The sequence below is a fragment of the Sceloporus occidentalis genome, unplaced genomic scaffold, assembly GCF_023333645.1.
Source record: "Sceloporus occidentalis isolate IW3139 unplaced genomic scaffold, rSceOcc1.0.p SCAF_222, whole genome shotgun sequence".
NCBI lineage: Eukaryota > Metazoa > Chordata > Lepidosauria > Squamata > Phrynosomatidae > Sceloporus > Sceloporus occidentalis.
In genome coordinates this window covers 185,562-201,994 of record NW_028317202.1, presented here as the reverse complement: position 1 = coordinate 201,994, position 16,433 = coordinate 185,562, and positions in this window count along the sequence as shown.

The following is a 16,433-nucleotide window of genomic DNA, read 5'->3' as shown; positions in this document are numbered from 1 at the left end:
GCTCCAGTTTGTCTGCTCAAGTGGAGCTTATGAAAGCACATATGTAATTAGAGACCATAGGCATCCAATTAAATAATTGTGTATTCTAACAATGCATGGCAGCCTTTTCATGATGAAGTTCCTGGTTATTTTTCTAGCTATTCCCACAGCTGTGTGCCCATTTTCTCGAGCAATTGTCTAACATACACTTTTTGTTACCCTAGGTCATGAAGCACTTTCTCCTGGCTGCAGGGAGCTGACGCAGGCAGTACGTATACAGCAAAGGTCTCTGGAGCAGAAAATGCAGAGCTGTCTGGATGAGTTGCGCAGGCTCTGCTTGCGGGAGGCAGTAAGTTCTACCTGTGAATTTTTTATACACAAAGTACAAAAACAAAAGGAGGTTTATTTCATATCATGAAACAATAATAGACACCCAGACAGTGTTTACTTATCTGATCGATTGCAAGCAGGGGACTCAGCAGGGGACATTTTGTTTATATTTTTCAGTTAAATGTATTTAACTTTTATAATAACTTTACCAGTGATAGTTTGAAAGTTGCTGTAAAGGTGCCTATAGCTCGGTTTCTTTCCTGTCTCTCGAAATTGGAATAAGGATCACCCAGATATATCTCTGGTTACACAATAAACCTCTTAATGCTGTACAGGTTCTCATCCCACTAACCCGCGATTTTCTTTTGACTGTCCAGGAACTCACGGGTGTATTGCCAAAAGAATATCCACTTAAAACTGGTGAAACACCCCCCAAGGTGCGGCGGAGGGTTGGAGCTTTGTTTAAACTGGACGAGCGAGCGATTCAGTATAAGAGAGAGGTGAGTAAGGGTTCAGTACCAGATACTGGATTTTAAAGGGTAACACCCATTATTTTTTTATTTTATTGCCGGATTTTATTTTTCAAATATATTGTGTGGTTTTCTTTTATATTAAAACGGTTCTAGTTTTTGCATGACACATTATTTTCAGGTGGCTGCCTGTTAGCCATGTGTTGTAAACAGCCTACTGCCTGTTGTAAATAATACAATGGCTCAGTATTAATCACCCAGTAGAATGCTCTCATAGACTAATAAAGAGTCTATGGAGACCTAAATATGTCTTTGATGAATTGCCTTAAAGGGGCACTCCAGCCATTATAGGCACTCTAAAGCATACAATAGCTGTGTGGATCCTTTTTTCATGTGGTTTGTTTTACAAATGCATGGCAGAATCCCCCAATGCATTTGCCCCTTTCCACACACACACACACCAATCTAAATGCCCTGCAGGAGATGTGTTATGTTGAACTTTATAAATATACATCCGGTAAGTTCCAGCACTGGATCTGGGAAAGCTGTGGTGTTCGACCCCAGTGTGCATGTTTGTTAAATTCTGCCTTCGAGTTCAATGGAAGCACTTTTCTGACTCTGATTGACAGCTTTAAGCAGCCATTCAGTGACAAGAACAGTCGGATCACGGAGGATGGTCTGCAACTTCCATTTCAGGAACCTTATTTTCATTTTGGAAGAATACTCAGAGTAGTTTAATATGCATTATTCTGTTGTGGGGTGTCAAGGACATCAGACAATCCCTTTAGGAGTGAAGTTTAAGCAGAAAAAGTAAAAATATCACATGACTAACAATGGCAGCATCCAGCTCTGCAGATGAATGAAGTTTTTTTTTTTGGTTTTTTTTTTAACAAAATGAGATAAACCATGTTTTGTCCATGCTTATCTAACACTGTATTGGATTTATCATTTAAGACAATACATAGATTAGCTCTCATCCATAAAAGTGGATTATTTAAATAAATGATAGACAGTGGTATAAAATTCTATGATTGAAGTTACAGTATTTGGCTTCAAATAGGGGGTGTTTTTAAACAAAAGGGTTCAACAATGGGTGGGAATGCGGAGGATAGAAAAGGTTAGTTGCTGGAATTCCACTGAAAACCTCACAAAATAAGCTCTGTGGGCGCCTCGAATGCACTCAGTAATAGTTTGACAAGCTCAGCAGGAAATTTTCAGTGCCTGCCGCAGGAGCTAGCACTGATAAAGTGTCACAGCCGGTGGTAGTGTTATCTGTATGGGATCTGGAAAAATGCAGTTTTAAGCTTAGCCCACTTATAAGTCTTGCTGATTATGAATTGTTACATTTGCAAAGACTTGGAGGGCCTTCTTTAACGTATGGATTCAATAACCGCTTCAAAAAAATGTTAGATAGATTAGTTAACCCCTTAAGGACAATGGGTGGTCCCTAAACTCATTGAAAACAATGCATTTTGAGTCCGTACATGTACGGGCTTTGTTATTAAGGGGTTAAATAAGTTTTAGGAATAGACTTTTTGTTTTGTTTAGACTGTATATAGTGATAAGGGTTTACCGCAAGCCTTGCCCTCTCCAACTGTTTTTCTCTTATCGTTGACTTGTTTGTCACACCACATTAGTAAAAGTTATAAACGTTAGCCAGCAGGAAATCTTAAAGTACCTTAACTCATGAGATTTCTTCAGTCCTTTCTTTTCTTTCTTTGCAAACTAAATTAAAAATTCGTTAACAAGTCTATGGTTAGTTGACTTTGTGAGCCACCACATTAACGTTAATACAAGTATCTGTAATGGCAGTGCTCGGTGTGAATAGGCACGCGTAAACTCAGTTACTCAAATTATATATTCTTACACAAAACGGGTAGTTTACACACAATATTATAGAAAAAAAAAAAAATCACAATTCATCTATACACACATTTTCCTGCTATGCCTTGTGCAGAAAAAGAGAGCCACCATCTGTCCACGAATCTGTAGATTGTGTTGTCCATTATGAATACAAATATTATAATAATTGTCTGCATTGTTGCAATGATGTCATTTGGTGATTCACTTTATAGCTAACCTTAGTCTGGTTTCAGCATGGTTCTGTCCCAGTCTGCATCCAACTATACGTTTATTGAGCATTTGCGCAAGCATTCTCGCAATCACTTGGTGTACAGGGAATGTTTTAACGTATGTAATTGTAACATTTAAATACATAAAGTGATTTAGGAACTTTATTTGAAATGAGAAGAAATGTTAGTACAAGAGATCATGATCTAAAACTCGATGTAAGGAAATTTTACTTTACTAAGACGTTGAAGATAAATGTAATAGCCTCCCAGCAGAAGTGGTACAGGCTAATCTAGTGAGGGAATTTAAACATGAATTTAACACGAGACCAAAGATTTAGTGCTTAATCACTAGGTGATATTGTTCCTTTAAGATTCATATCAGAAATGTACATTTTTAGTTTTGACCAGTAGCTTAATGAACAATATCACTCTTCACAGGAATTACCATACGATTTTTTATTTTTAGTGCAAACATTCTACACGCCATTCATTTTATGTTTGCTTTTCTGTAAACTGTATTCCTACCTACATATGAAACTCTACAGTCATGACTAAATTGCAGGATTCTTGTTTATGGGTTAAGCTGCTACAAATACTGACTTTGTCCTCATTTTGCAAAACTGTGTTTTGTATTTACTGATATTATTAAAATACTTCCAGTACCAATGGGTCTGTGTATGTTTTATAGGACCTGGTGTCGCTATACATCAATAACAATTTTTTGTCTGTGTCATTCTAAAAGTAATTTCATTGACCGCTCAGTAATATTAAAAAATGATCCATGATTTCTCTGTTTATTGTTTGCAAAAGGAATATAATCTATATGTTTACTTTCCTATTGATGTGTAGGTAGCCATGCATCACTTATATGACCTGTCCCTCACTCTTGGCTAAATTCCAGCTTTACAGACCTGTTTCTTACTGTCACCATCCCCAGGACCCACTCAGCTCCCTGGAGGCAGATATTTTACTGCAGCGGCAGATCACAGAGGCAGCCCGTCGCCTGTATCTGGAGGATTCCCTGTCCAAACAAGTCCGACATCGGCGAAAGGTAGCACTGAGAGCTGCGGAGCAGAAGCTTCTAACTCTAGAGGACAGGCTAATCCAGGAACGCAGCCAGGGAGGAGGTATGCGATTAGAAGGTAAGAGACCAGACACAGTGAGGATCAGAGTTTTGAGAACAGTGAAACAATGGTATATGAATTGGTTGGTGACATAGATTGTTATATTCAGTTGAGAAATGTGGAGACACCGAGTTAAATTGAGATGAAAAATGTCACATCCAGTCTCTAATCGTACCGCGGTCCTTACACATTATCAAGGGTCAACTCATCTCTTCTATAGAAACTAGCCTTGGCTGGGTATGCATACCATAAGTCACGATGTAATGAATAGAACCCTTTGCTGTTTTACAGAGGAAGTGGGTAAAAAGGAAACGTGATAATTATAAAGCCATTTAAAATATTAATTAAACGGGGGGGTTGTAGGATTAATGGTTATTGCTAACTATGGAACACCACTGGGCAGCAAGACAGCTATGTTCTAATGCCTTCCTAATCTTTACATTTAGACAGCAGTGTGTCCGAATCAAGCTCCATGTCTGACATCACAACCTTGGAAGATGGTAAGACGAATGATTGGCAATTAACATTAAATTATCTAGAGGTATTCTATTGGCTCCAGAATAATGATTCTCTAAAATTGTTTTCTGTAGATGACAACCAGAGGGTGCCTTTCTCCGTTTTGCCATCTGTTACCCGACCTCTTCCACCTCAGACACTTGAGGGATTGCGTCCTGTATGGAGTGAGGGTGAAAATGAAAGAAATCCACTGCAGAACAGCCCCTGGAGAGAATCTAGCCTTGACCTGCCCTATGAAAAACCACCCAAGGGTTTGAATAACTCCCGAAGCCAGAGCAGGTAACTTACTTAGAGTGCATTTTAACATTAGGGATATAACATGGGCCACTCCTGGCAAATATCTTATAGTGCATGAGTTGAGTACCATATAGTCTTATATGATAAGATAATTTAGTTCCTTGTTGGAGTTGTATGGCAGTATGTTTGATATAGTTAATGCTGATAAATGAGTAAAGTTTGAGTTGAATCTTGACATAAACCTTTCTATTGTGTAAAGTTGAGTAGGATTAAACATTGGTATAGTGATGATAGGATGCATAGAAAAGCAGATACAAGAGCAGAAGAAGAAGCAATTGTAGTTTGCCTTGGACCTATAAGTGCTTTTAACCAAAGGATCAGTAAGGCATGGAAAATATCTATAACATGCCACATTGACATAGTAAGCAAGCAACACAATACACCAAAGGAAAGGCAGGCAGTTAGGCTGACAGAAAAAAATATTGGTTAGAAGTGTGAGGTTGAAGAATGTGTATCTAATGTGCTTTTTTGTCCTTATAGCAGTCCTGCTGTCACACCGTTACCCAGTCCCCAAGAACTGCCTACTGGAAACAGAAATCACAACACCCAGAACATTGATATAATTACACTAACCATACAAGGCAGCCCAGAAAGCAGCAATAGAAGCAGGGTCTCAAAATCTGTAAGGTGAGAGGGTTTCTCATATTTGGATCAGCCAAATATTGCCAAAATACCTCTATTGTTTTTGTTCCATTTAGCTATGTTGGCTTTTTTTTTTCTTTCTAAACAATGTCACTTTTATATTCTATAGAATTCAGAGCAACCACGAACTCGGTGAACCTAGAGGACGCAACTTATGCCGCCGGGCGACCAGCTTCAACACTTCATCTAATTCCGTATACTCCTCTTCTCTTTCAAACCCCTTATATAATTCCTCTAACCCTTTATACTCCTCCTCTTCTGACACACTGTTTGAGTCACCATGTTTGCCGCCATCGTATAAATTAGCTTTCTGCCCTGTTGCTCCACAAAGAGAAGTGCTTAAAATTGTCCATGTACCAAGTATAAGGGAGCATGTTGTGCTTGCCGAACCCTCAAAGCCTGACATTACGCAGGAGCTGCATTATTGGCACATCAGAGCCAGTATGAGGGGATCCAATGGTTTGCGGCCAAGGTCACTGGACCGACAAGGAGCCATAAAGCTGCGCAGTGGGACATCCTGGAGCCAGAAAACCCAAGTAAGGCACTTTATTTTCTTTAAGACTTATCTTTGTGGTTATCATGTCCATGGACAGGTTTACATACAGACAGGCAGATAGCTAATCTCCATGCCTATTATTTAAGGAAATATGATTATTATTATTTTTATGCTAATTTTACCGTTAAAGGAACCATTTGGTTCACACACCTCCAAAAATCTGCTGTAGATAGATATTTTCCAAATCTGTGTTCTCACATAGAACGCAGAGGGAAGATTGAAGGAAACCATGTACTCCTAAATTGGAATTTTTGCTTTGAGCAAAGAGATAAATGAAAACAGTACATTGACATATAAACACCTGGTTTACGAAGGTTGTATTTCACAAAATGTGTGATATTGACTCTTCCTGTACAGACATGTTGGACAGTTTCTGTAAAATTGTATCTTGTTTTACTTGTCCTTCCCTTTCTGCCACACCTTGATGGGTGTATTATTATTATTATTATTATGATTTTATAATTCTTCTTATTTCTTGAATTAAACATTACCAGCCAAACAGATCTTACACTTATACAGCACTTTAATGCATATGATAGCTGAATGGACCCTTTCAATTTACTTGGTGTCCCCTTGAAAATGCATGAGGGAATTCTGCATTATCCCCGTTTATGCATTTGCCCCTTTCCCTGTCCCTTCTGTTTGCCAAGCAGGAGATTTGTTTGGCCAAACACATTCCCTGACACATGGTATACTTTCCGCCAGTCTGCTTTAGTGTCGCCCCTGAGTGTATGGAAAGTGCTGCCATTGATTTTAATGGGAGTGCTTTCCTGCCATTGATTAGCTGCTTCAAGCGAATCGGCAGACTACAGTAGAGTTCTGCTGCAGCTTCTACGGAATGTTAATTATTTTTTCCCCTGACATTTCTTTGAGGTTTAAATAAGCCATATTAAAGTACTTAAAAGTATTTTAATGTTAATTATTTGTTTTGTAAAGAGTTGCCTGGTGAACTCAAGTGCCCCTTTCATTTTTATCTTTTATTTATATTGCGTCAACAATTTACGCAGAACTTCATACAATACATATATTCAAGGAGTATGACAAAATTAGACAGACTAATACAAACCAATAGGTATTTTAATCTTGTTTTCCCACTGGAAGAACTCCCAAAGTTTGAACCCTTGCATGACTGGTGATAATTCAGGTGGAACATTTATAGTAATTGTGCAGTTGCACAGATGAATAAATCCTGCCATGCCCCCATCCTCTGGAATGCCCTTCCCTGGCTTATCAGACTCTCCCCTTGCCGTCAGGCTTTTAAAACATCTCTCGAGACCCACATCTTCAAAGATGACAGCTTAACTCCCTTCCTCGCACCTACCTGTAGCTCACCATCCTAGCCTCTCCCCTGTTGTACTTATGGCTAGCAATAGTGTTAAAAACTAGATACATTCATATGGCTGGTCCATTGCAAAGATTGGCACTTTTACTTCTTGTGTGATATACCCCAACCCTTTCTAGATTATAAAATCATTTGGGCAGGCCAGGACCCTGCTTTTCTTTGTTTCTGTGATTTCAGATTGTTATGTTATCAACTACCATGCCAACGGTCCCGAATTTGCCAGGAAAGTCCTGGTTTTTTTTAATCCTCTCCTGGAAAATTGGTCTTTCTATGAGACACATACAGCCTAAACGCTGGTAATGAGCTCTAGACACCCCAGGAAAGAAGAGATGGAGCCTAAAGTCGGCGGTCATGCAGCTCCACATAACTCTGCCCACTTTAGGCTCCACTCACTTTGGACTTATGTCCTGCTTACCCATTGTACAGTGCTGCTGTATAAATCAATCAATAACTGAAAATGGGGGGGGGTAAAATTAAATTAGACATAGGCTCTAATATATTATGCTGAGCTGTGTATCCGTTCTCCTATATTAATTAAGCTCTGCTATCTTTCGTTCGGCAGGTATCCCACAGGCATGTGCTGAGGAGAACAGCAGAGGGTGCTCCCTTGCAGTGGTATGACCCAGAGGAGGCCCAAATTATTAGCCAGGTCTAGAGAGTCCAGGATCCTGTAAAAAATGCCTATGACAACTCTGCACTGAACTCCACGGCTGTCTTTATATGTCTATTTTTGCCAGGACTATATTATCTGTTTCTCTGCTGGACAGAGATTTTTTTATTATGTTTCTTCCTCAAGGACACCTTTTTGATATCTGCTTTACATTGCAGTAGTACTGCAGATTCATGCGCAATAAGTGGAATTGATGCTTGATAACCTCTAATTATCAACAAGCTCATTAAAATGAATGACACTTTTAATGGATAAGAAAATGTGTTGCTTTATATCTAATATATTATGTAATCTATTGAGGTTAGACACAAAAGTACAAATGTTGCTTGATCAAACTAATTTTCATTCACTGTTTTCCTAAGCAGTTTTTTTTTTTTTGAACACTCTTATCGGACTAATTTGTTCTAATGCTGCTCCCCAGTATCACTTAATTTCTAAGTAATGATGTTCGCCGCAACCTTTTGTAGCTTCAAACAAAGTTCTTTATAGATGATTAGTTTTACAATAAAGCAATCATGAACAGATAAAATAACATAAGTTCAAACAAATGATGAATGTTTATGGGCGCCAAAAAAACCTTTGAGGCCTTTTAAGCATTTATTTAAATGCTGTAAAAATTCCTAATTGTTTAAGGAACAAACTTGTTGATATTGTTTCATTCAATCAAAATATGCAGACGTTTATCACTTGTTCTTTTACTACAAATTTTGCACAAAGTTGTACCAAAGCTGACTACCTCATACTTCATATGGACCATAGTTCAATCACTTCCTCCTGTAAGCAAATAAACCTTTGTGTACACATCTGGACTATGTACAAAGGTAAACACAGTCAAAATGCACCCAACCTCCGTCTTTCATCTCCCTCACTTCCACCGGTGAACCTTAAGGTGTAGGATATTTTCAAAAAGCATTTTATGTTCACACCCTCCAGTGGATTCCTGGCAATTACTTTATTGACTTTTTCTTTTGTTATAAATGTGTAATGTTTGATTTTCCCAAAACTGCTGCATTAGTCATATATTTCTATATGAATTTGACCCCCATGGATAATAATGATGTACTCCAGCGAGGGCCACAAAGGTGGTAGACTTCCAAAGTATACCAGCAGAGGATACAATCTTTTCACCAGCAATCATTCCTTCACAAAACCTTATGCAGAGCTGGCAGTACTTGATTTTCAGGGCAGTGTTAAAATAATTCAATGTCATCATCACATATTAAAATTATTTCTCCCTTGCTGGCCTTGGTAATGTGAAATAATCAATACTGGGTCATAAGATGGCTGAATATTACATTTCCAACTAGCAGGCCTTGAGGTTTATTTTTATGCTTGACCATTCTATACTTCTAAATAATCAGTAGCCATACTTTTTAAAAACTTCAATAACACAGAGAACAGAGAGTTGTTATAAATGGTAAATTTTCAAGCTGGTCAAAAGTGGTAAGTGGTGTCCCTCAGGGTTCTGTTCTGGGACCAATTTTATTCAACGTATTTATAAATGACCTGGCAGTAGGCGCTGAAAGTCATGTTTCTGTGTTTGCAGATGACACTAAACTAGGTAAAGTAATACAGTGTGAGCAGGATATTACAGTACTGCAGAGGGATCTAGATAGACTGGGGGACTGGGCATACAAATGGCAGATGAAATTCAATGTAGACAAATGTAAAGTTATGCACTTCGGGGTAGCGAATGCACAAGCAACCTACACCCTAAACGGTAGTGAATTAGGGGTAACGACAAATGAGAAGGATTTGGGAATTGTTATAGACAACAAACTAGGCAACTAGGGCTGCAACTAACGATTATTTTAATCGTTTAGTTGGCTGATTATTTTTTCGATTAATCGATTAATCGGATAAAAAAAAAACAATATGCAAACTTTTCGTTTATTTAAAATGTAATGAACTGGATGTTAAAAAACAACTTAAAATTTACATTAACATTCTTATTTTGTTAAGAGAACCCAAACACAATATTTATCAAACTAGTTTTAATACCTAAACCACTCACTTTGCACCCTGCACCCAGCACTTTGCACCGTGCACCCAACACTTTGCACCCTGCACCCAACACTTTGCACCCAGCACCCAACACTTTGCACCCTGCACCCAGTCTCCCACTCTGCCCTGCACCCACACTCACACTCTGCCCTCCACCCCCACCCTGCACCCACACTCACACCCTGCCCTGCACCCACACTCACACCCTGCACCCACACCCTGCCCTGCACCCACACTCACACCCTGCCCTGCACCCAGTCTCCCACTCTGCTCTGCACCCCTGCACCCAGTCTCCCACTCTGCCCTGAACCCACACTCTGCCCTGCACCCCCACTCTGCCCTGCACCCCCACTCTGCCCTGCACCACCACTCTGCCCTGCATCCCCACCCACACCCAGTCTCCCACTCTGACACATAGACATTCACACATAGAGAATCACTTACCTCAGCTATGGACTCGTTCCACTTCCAAGCTTCAAGAAGTTGAAAACTTTATTTGAACGGCAGACCAACATTGAAGCGCGTCACGTAGCTCAAAGAAGGCGGAGACTGCAGCGCGCGTAGCAGAAGCCGGGAAACGCTCGCGGAGGAGGTAAAACGAGCCGAGTTCTCCAACAACTAATCGATCGCTCGATTAATCGATAACGGAAATTGTCGACAACGATTTCCGTTATTGATTATTATCGATTTTATCGATTCGTTGTTTCAGCCCTATAGGCAACAATGTGCAATGTCAGTCTGCGGTTGCCAGTAAGGTATTGTCGTGTATAAAAAGGGGCATCAAGTCGCGGGATAAAGATATAATTTTGCCTCTGTATAAATCAATGGTAAGGCCGCACCTTGAATATGCTGTGCAATTTTGGGCACCTATTCTAAAGAAGGATATCATAGCACTAGAAAGGGTGCAGAGGCGGGCTACAAAATTAATAAAAGGAATGGAGCACTATAGTTATGAAGTTATTTAAATCTGTTTAGTTTAGAAAAACGTCGCCTCAGAGGGGATATGATAACACTATATAAATAAATTCGGGGCCAATACAAACCATTGTGTGGAAATCTGTTCATAAACAGGACTATGCATAGGACACGTGGTCATGCGTTCAGATTGGAAGAAAGGAGATTTAGACTAAAGCAGAGGAAAGGGTTTTTTTACAGTAAGGACAATAAGGATGTGGAATTCTCTGCCTGCAGAGGTAGTTTTATCGGAGTCTGTACAGACGTTTAAACTGCAACTGGATGGATACCTGGAAAAACATAATATTCAGGGATATAATCTTTAATTATGGGGAAACAGCTTATTGATCCAAGGAGAAATCTGACTGCCATTTTGGGGTCAAGAAGGATTTTTTTTCCCTGGTTAGTGCAAAATTGGAAAGAGCGGAACCGGGGTTTTTTTGCCTTCTTTTGGATCAACAGCAACAAATTAACAAATATAGGAAAGGCTGAACTTGATGGACGCATGTCTTTTTTCAGCCTATGTAACTAGTTGACATTTTTTTTAAAAACTTTAGTAATTTGGGATACTCAGAAGTGGCATATGGACCGTAGGTTGCAAAGATATGAACATGAAAGCAAGCTTGGGAGTACTGGCTTAATAGGTGCTGAATCTTGTAATGTTGTTTAGTAATACATTTCCCAAATCCACTAGTGTGTGTGTAGGTGGACAGCGCCCTGACACATTCATTCACCTAGGGCAGGGGTGGGGAACCTTTTTTCTGCCAAGGCCCATTTGGATATTTATAACATAATTTATAACATAATTCGCGAGCTATACAAAATTATAAATTAAAAAATTAGCCCCACATTGTATATATATATATATCCCACCACCCAGCCCCCCTTTTAGTATTGATTTATATGATGCCCCAGGCAGCACCCCCTTGTGAATTAATGCCACATAGAAAACCTATTGGGTGAACTGAAGAGCAGTGTCCCAGATGAATGGTCTCAGATCCCTTGCCATGTTTTCTCCAACCTCATCAGGCATTTTATGAGAATAGCTGTTATCTTTGCAAACGGAGGTAGCACAAAATCAGGGGCGTAACTAGAATCCAAAGTGCCCCAACTTCATCAAGCAACATGTCTCACAGTGCCACATTTGCCCCAAACATCTTGTGATTGCCTTTGGGGCCAAGCAGCTTATCAGTGCCATCCTAAACCCCAAACAGCCTGTCAGTGCCACCTTTGCCCCCGCTTGTCAGTGCCCCCAAACAGCTGGTCTGTGCCTTCCTTGCCCGTTGCCCGACCACTTTCTACATAAACTCCTTGGCATACATATGTAAACACACACAAATGACACATTCTTACTCATACTAACACACACATTCCCTCTCACACTATTTACTTACACACACTTATGCATGCACATTCATGCTCACATACATACAAACCCTCGCCCGCCCCCGCTTACCTCTCACCTCTCACCTCTCTTGCAACTTCAGGTTTCAACGCAGGGTCATGTGACATAATGTGACCCCAGAGACATTACTGTCTCTCTTTGCCCGGTTCAAAATAGTTTAGAAAGGGCTCTTTCGACCTAGACCGGTTTGTGCAGTGGACAGGACCGGTCCAGGTCAGAACGGCCCTTTCAGAACAATTTTGAACTAGTACGTGAAGACAGGAATAAGTGGACCCCTTAAAGAGATGGGCCCTGTCGCAGTTGTGACCACTTCAACGCCTGTACTTATGCCACTGCCAGTAGTGTACCCAGGTGGGGGCATATGGGCCAGCGGTCCGCCCCCGGTTGCCACTCGTCAGGGGCTGACCCGTTGGCCTGACGAGCAGATATCTGCTGGCCACCTTATGTGGGGCACCACAGTAGTGAGTTTCTTTACACAGTGTGCAGGCGCCACAGTGGTAAGCTGCGGGCTCGTAATAGTGATGCTCGGCCAGTACCCGGACCAATGAATTCTGCAAGAGAAGTAAGGGGGTGCAGGAGAGTGACTGGGTGAATGAATGAGTGTTTAGGGGCAGAAATGGGTCAGACAGGCTGCTTAGGGAGACAGAGGTAGCACAGGCAGGTTGTTAAGGGGGCAGAGGTGACACAGGCAGGTTGATAAAGGGGCAGAGTTGGCACAGGCACGCTGCTACAAGGGTAGAGGTGGCACAGGCAGGGTGCTTCAGGGGCACAGTTGGCACAGGTAGGCTGCTAAAAGGGCAGAGGTTTTTTTATGGGCAGAGGCCTACCACGTCACTATCTGGCTTAGTGTATAGTGATAGGGGTTATGCTCACTACCAGCAATGTCTGGCTCAGTATATAGTGATGAGTTACGCTGTACCATATCTGTTCAGTAAATGTTCTTTATTTCAACTTATTTTGTTTATTTTTAAATTAATTTATTTTTTAAAATTTCTAGTTTTTTCCAGTTGACACAGTTGACAAATTTGTGAAATAAATATTCTTACCAACGTAATTTTTTTTGTGAACATTATAAAATGTTTTTTGTGAACATTATAAAATTTGGGAGGTACGGGCTAGGAAACATTTTTTTTTAAAATTTGAACATCATTTTATTTCAGTTTTCTTATCATGCTGGGGAGCAGCAATTCAGAGTTTCACCCAAACCTCCCAAAAGGGACATAAAATCGATTCATACATTAGAAAATTGACTAGTACAATTAAAACATCATGTACCAAGACACATGCCATCACGTGATGCTTTTATGACAGGTGACCTTGTAGCATCACGTGACCCTTTCATGACAGGTGAACTTTTTACAGGACATGAAGCGAAATAATAGTGCAATATAAATACAGTGTGAAACCGCGTATTACACAGTCTATACACCACATTACGATGTCTTAGTTTTCATTCAATCTAACGCCAAATAAATCCACATAAAACTTAAAATGGAAGGTGAGGCAATGTAATGCATGTAATTACTTGGGAACGGGAAGGCGTGGCATTGAATTTACTTTCACTTTACATGCCTCTGCGCCGGGTTTCGTGTACGTTAAGGAGCTGCGGCGTCTATGGGCTCTCCGGACGAGTCTGCCAGAGTCTGTTTCTGTGCATTGTTCGTAGTGTTATTTTAGGTTTTACACGAAACACCGGAACGTTGAGAGTAATATGTAGACGTGGGTTAGGGCGGCCTGTGTAGTGTTTATTGAGGTCCTAAATTACGCATGTCCATTTATAATTACGGTGGTCGGTTAACGCAGCGTGTTTCTCCCCCGCCCCCATTCTCTCTCTCTCTCTCTCTTCAGTAGATGGCCAAACAGGAAATTTACCGTCAAAGCTTTGGGTGTATATCCGGTCAGACAGAAACTGTAAGTACATTTAGGAGTTTGTTGTTTATTCCTGTCACTGGATCAATCTTGGAAGCACCTATCCGGCTACTACTACAGTTTTTACACTTGACCCGTTCATGACCCCATCTTGTATAGTCACACTGAATTGCCGTATGTGGTGAATAATATGTGATACATGAGTTGTATATTTATCACATGATAGATCAATCACTGTTTGACAGGATTGCTTTACTTGTAATACTTGAAGTAAAAAAACAAACTTGAAATACATGCCATGGTAAATCCTCCCTTTCTGCTTAAGGCAGCTTTAGATCATAAAGCATATAGGGTCCTTAAAGGTGGACATTATTAACAACACTTTGGTTTATTGCCATTGTATATAATGTGTACCATTTTGAAATTGCTATTCCTACAGAGTGACAATAGGCCACAGAGGGATGGGATTTTTTTATGGCTTTTAAGTGTATTTTGGGGTCTTTATAGACCTCATTTGCTGGCACTCCTGGTGTCGTGATTTGACTGTAGTCTTTATAATTATATAATATATATATATTCTCTCTGATCACATATTGCGCAGTATGTGCAATCAGGCAGAGAAGAAGGGGGGGGTCACCAGAGATTCACAAGGGGGGGGTGAAGTGGTGTAAGACAATGTAGAAAATCAAAGTGTCCATTTCTTCTAAAAAGGTTGTAAAGAACCAGTTTGTCAATGTTCAGATACTATATGTCCAAAGGTATGCGGCCACCTGACCATTGCATCTGTATGAGCTTGTCGGAAATCCCATCCCAGGACTGTGGGCATTAATACAACGTTGTGACCCCCTCCCGCCTTTGTGGCTCCATTCTTTTGAGAAGGCTTTCCACAATGTTTTGGAGTGTCTGTGAGAATTTGTGCTCATTCAGCCAAAAGAGCATTTGTGAGACTGCATACTCATGTTGAACGAGAAGGCCTGACTTGCAGTGGGGGTTTAAATTCATCCCAAAGATGGTCAGTGGGGTTAAGGTCAGGGCCACTTTGCAGGCCATTCAAGTCTGTCCGAACTAAACGCATCAAACCATGTCATTACGGACCTTGCTTTTTGCACAGGGCACAATTATGCTGGAAACTGGTGTCACAAAATTGGAAGCATACAATTGTCTAAAGTGTCTTTGTTTGTAGCATTATCTTTACCCTTTACTGAAACTAAGGGGCCTGGCTCAAACCCTGGAAAACCGCCCAGAGCATTATCCCTCTCTACCAAACGTTTTAGTAGGCATTATGCATTGCGGTAGGTAGCCTTTTCCTGGCATCGGCCAAACCCAGATTTTTACATAGTGAAGTATACTTTACACCAGTGCTCCTTAACCCTCTCCTCAAGGCACACCAAACAATGCAGGATTTAGGTATTACTCAGGTGTGTGTAAGGTGTTGCAAAATTAAAAACAAACAAACATACCTTAGACACACCTGAGTAATAACTAAATCCTGGACTGTTAGGTGTGCCTTGAGGAGAGGGTTTTACACCACTCTGGTCGACAATTGGTATTGCGCATAGTGATCTTTGCTTTGTGTGCAGCCAAACAGGCCACGGAAACCCATTTCATAAATTTCCTGACACGCAGTGCTTGTGCTGATGTTGCTTTCAGAGCAAGTTTGGAACCTTGTAGTGAGTGATGCTACAGAAGAAAGGATAATTTTACATTCTACAATCCTGTGAAAAAAGTATTTGCCTCCTTCCTATTTTTGTTTCTTTTTTTTGGTCTTATCACATTTAAAGGTTTCAGATCATCTAAATAATTTTAATATAAAACAGACATTAACCCCATGACGACAATTGAGGTGCCAGACACAGCACGGAAATACATCCCATTAACGACAATGGACGTGTCTGGCTCGTTATGGTGTTAAGCAAGTGTAGGAACAATTCGACATCCAGGCAGTCAACACCAAAAAAATGTAGGGGCCCCATACGACTACTCCTAGGAATGATTGTATTAATCTTATTAAAAGTCTATATGCCTTTCAATATAGCAGCGCTACTTGGGATGCGATCAGCATCAGATGTCATATAGAGGCATTCAGCAAAACAAAAAAACAAAATATATCAAGGGCCCCATTTGATCGCTTCTAGGGGCATTTTTAAAATGCCACCTGTTAGAAACATGTTGCCTTTAACAAGATGTCGGCGCCCATTCAAAA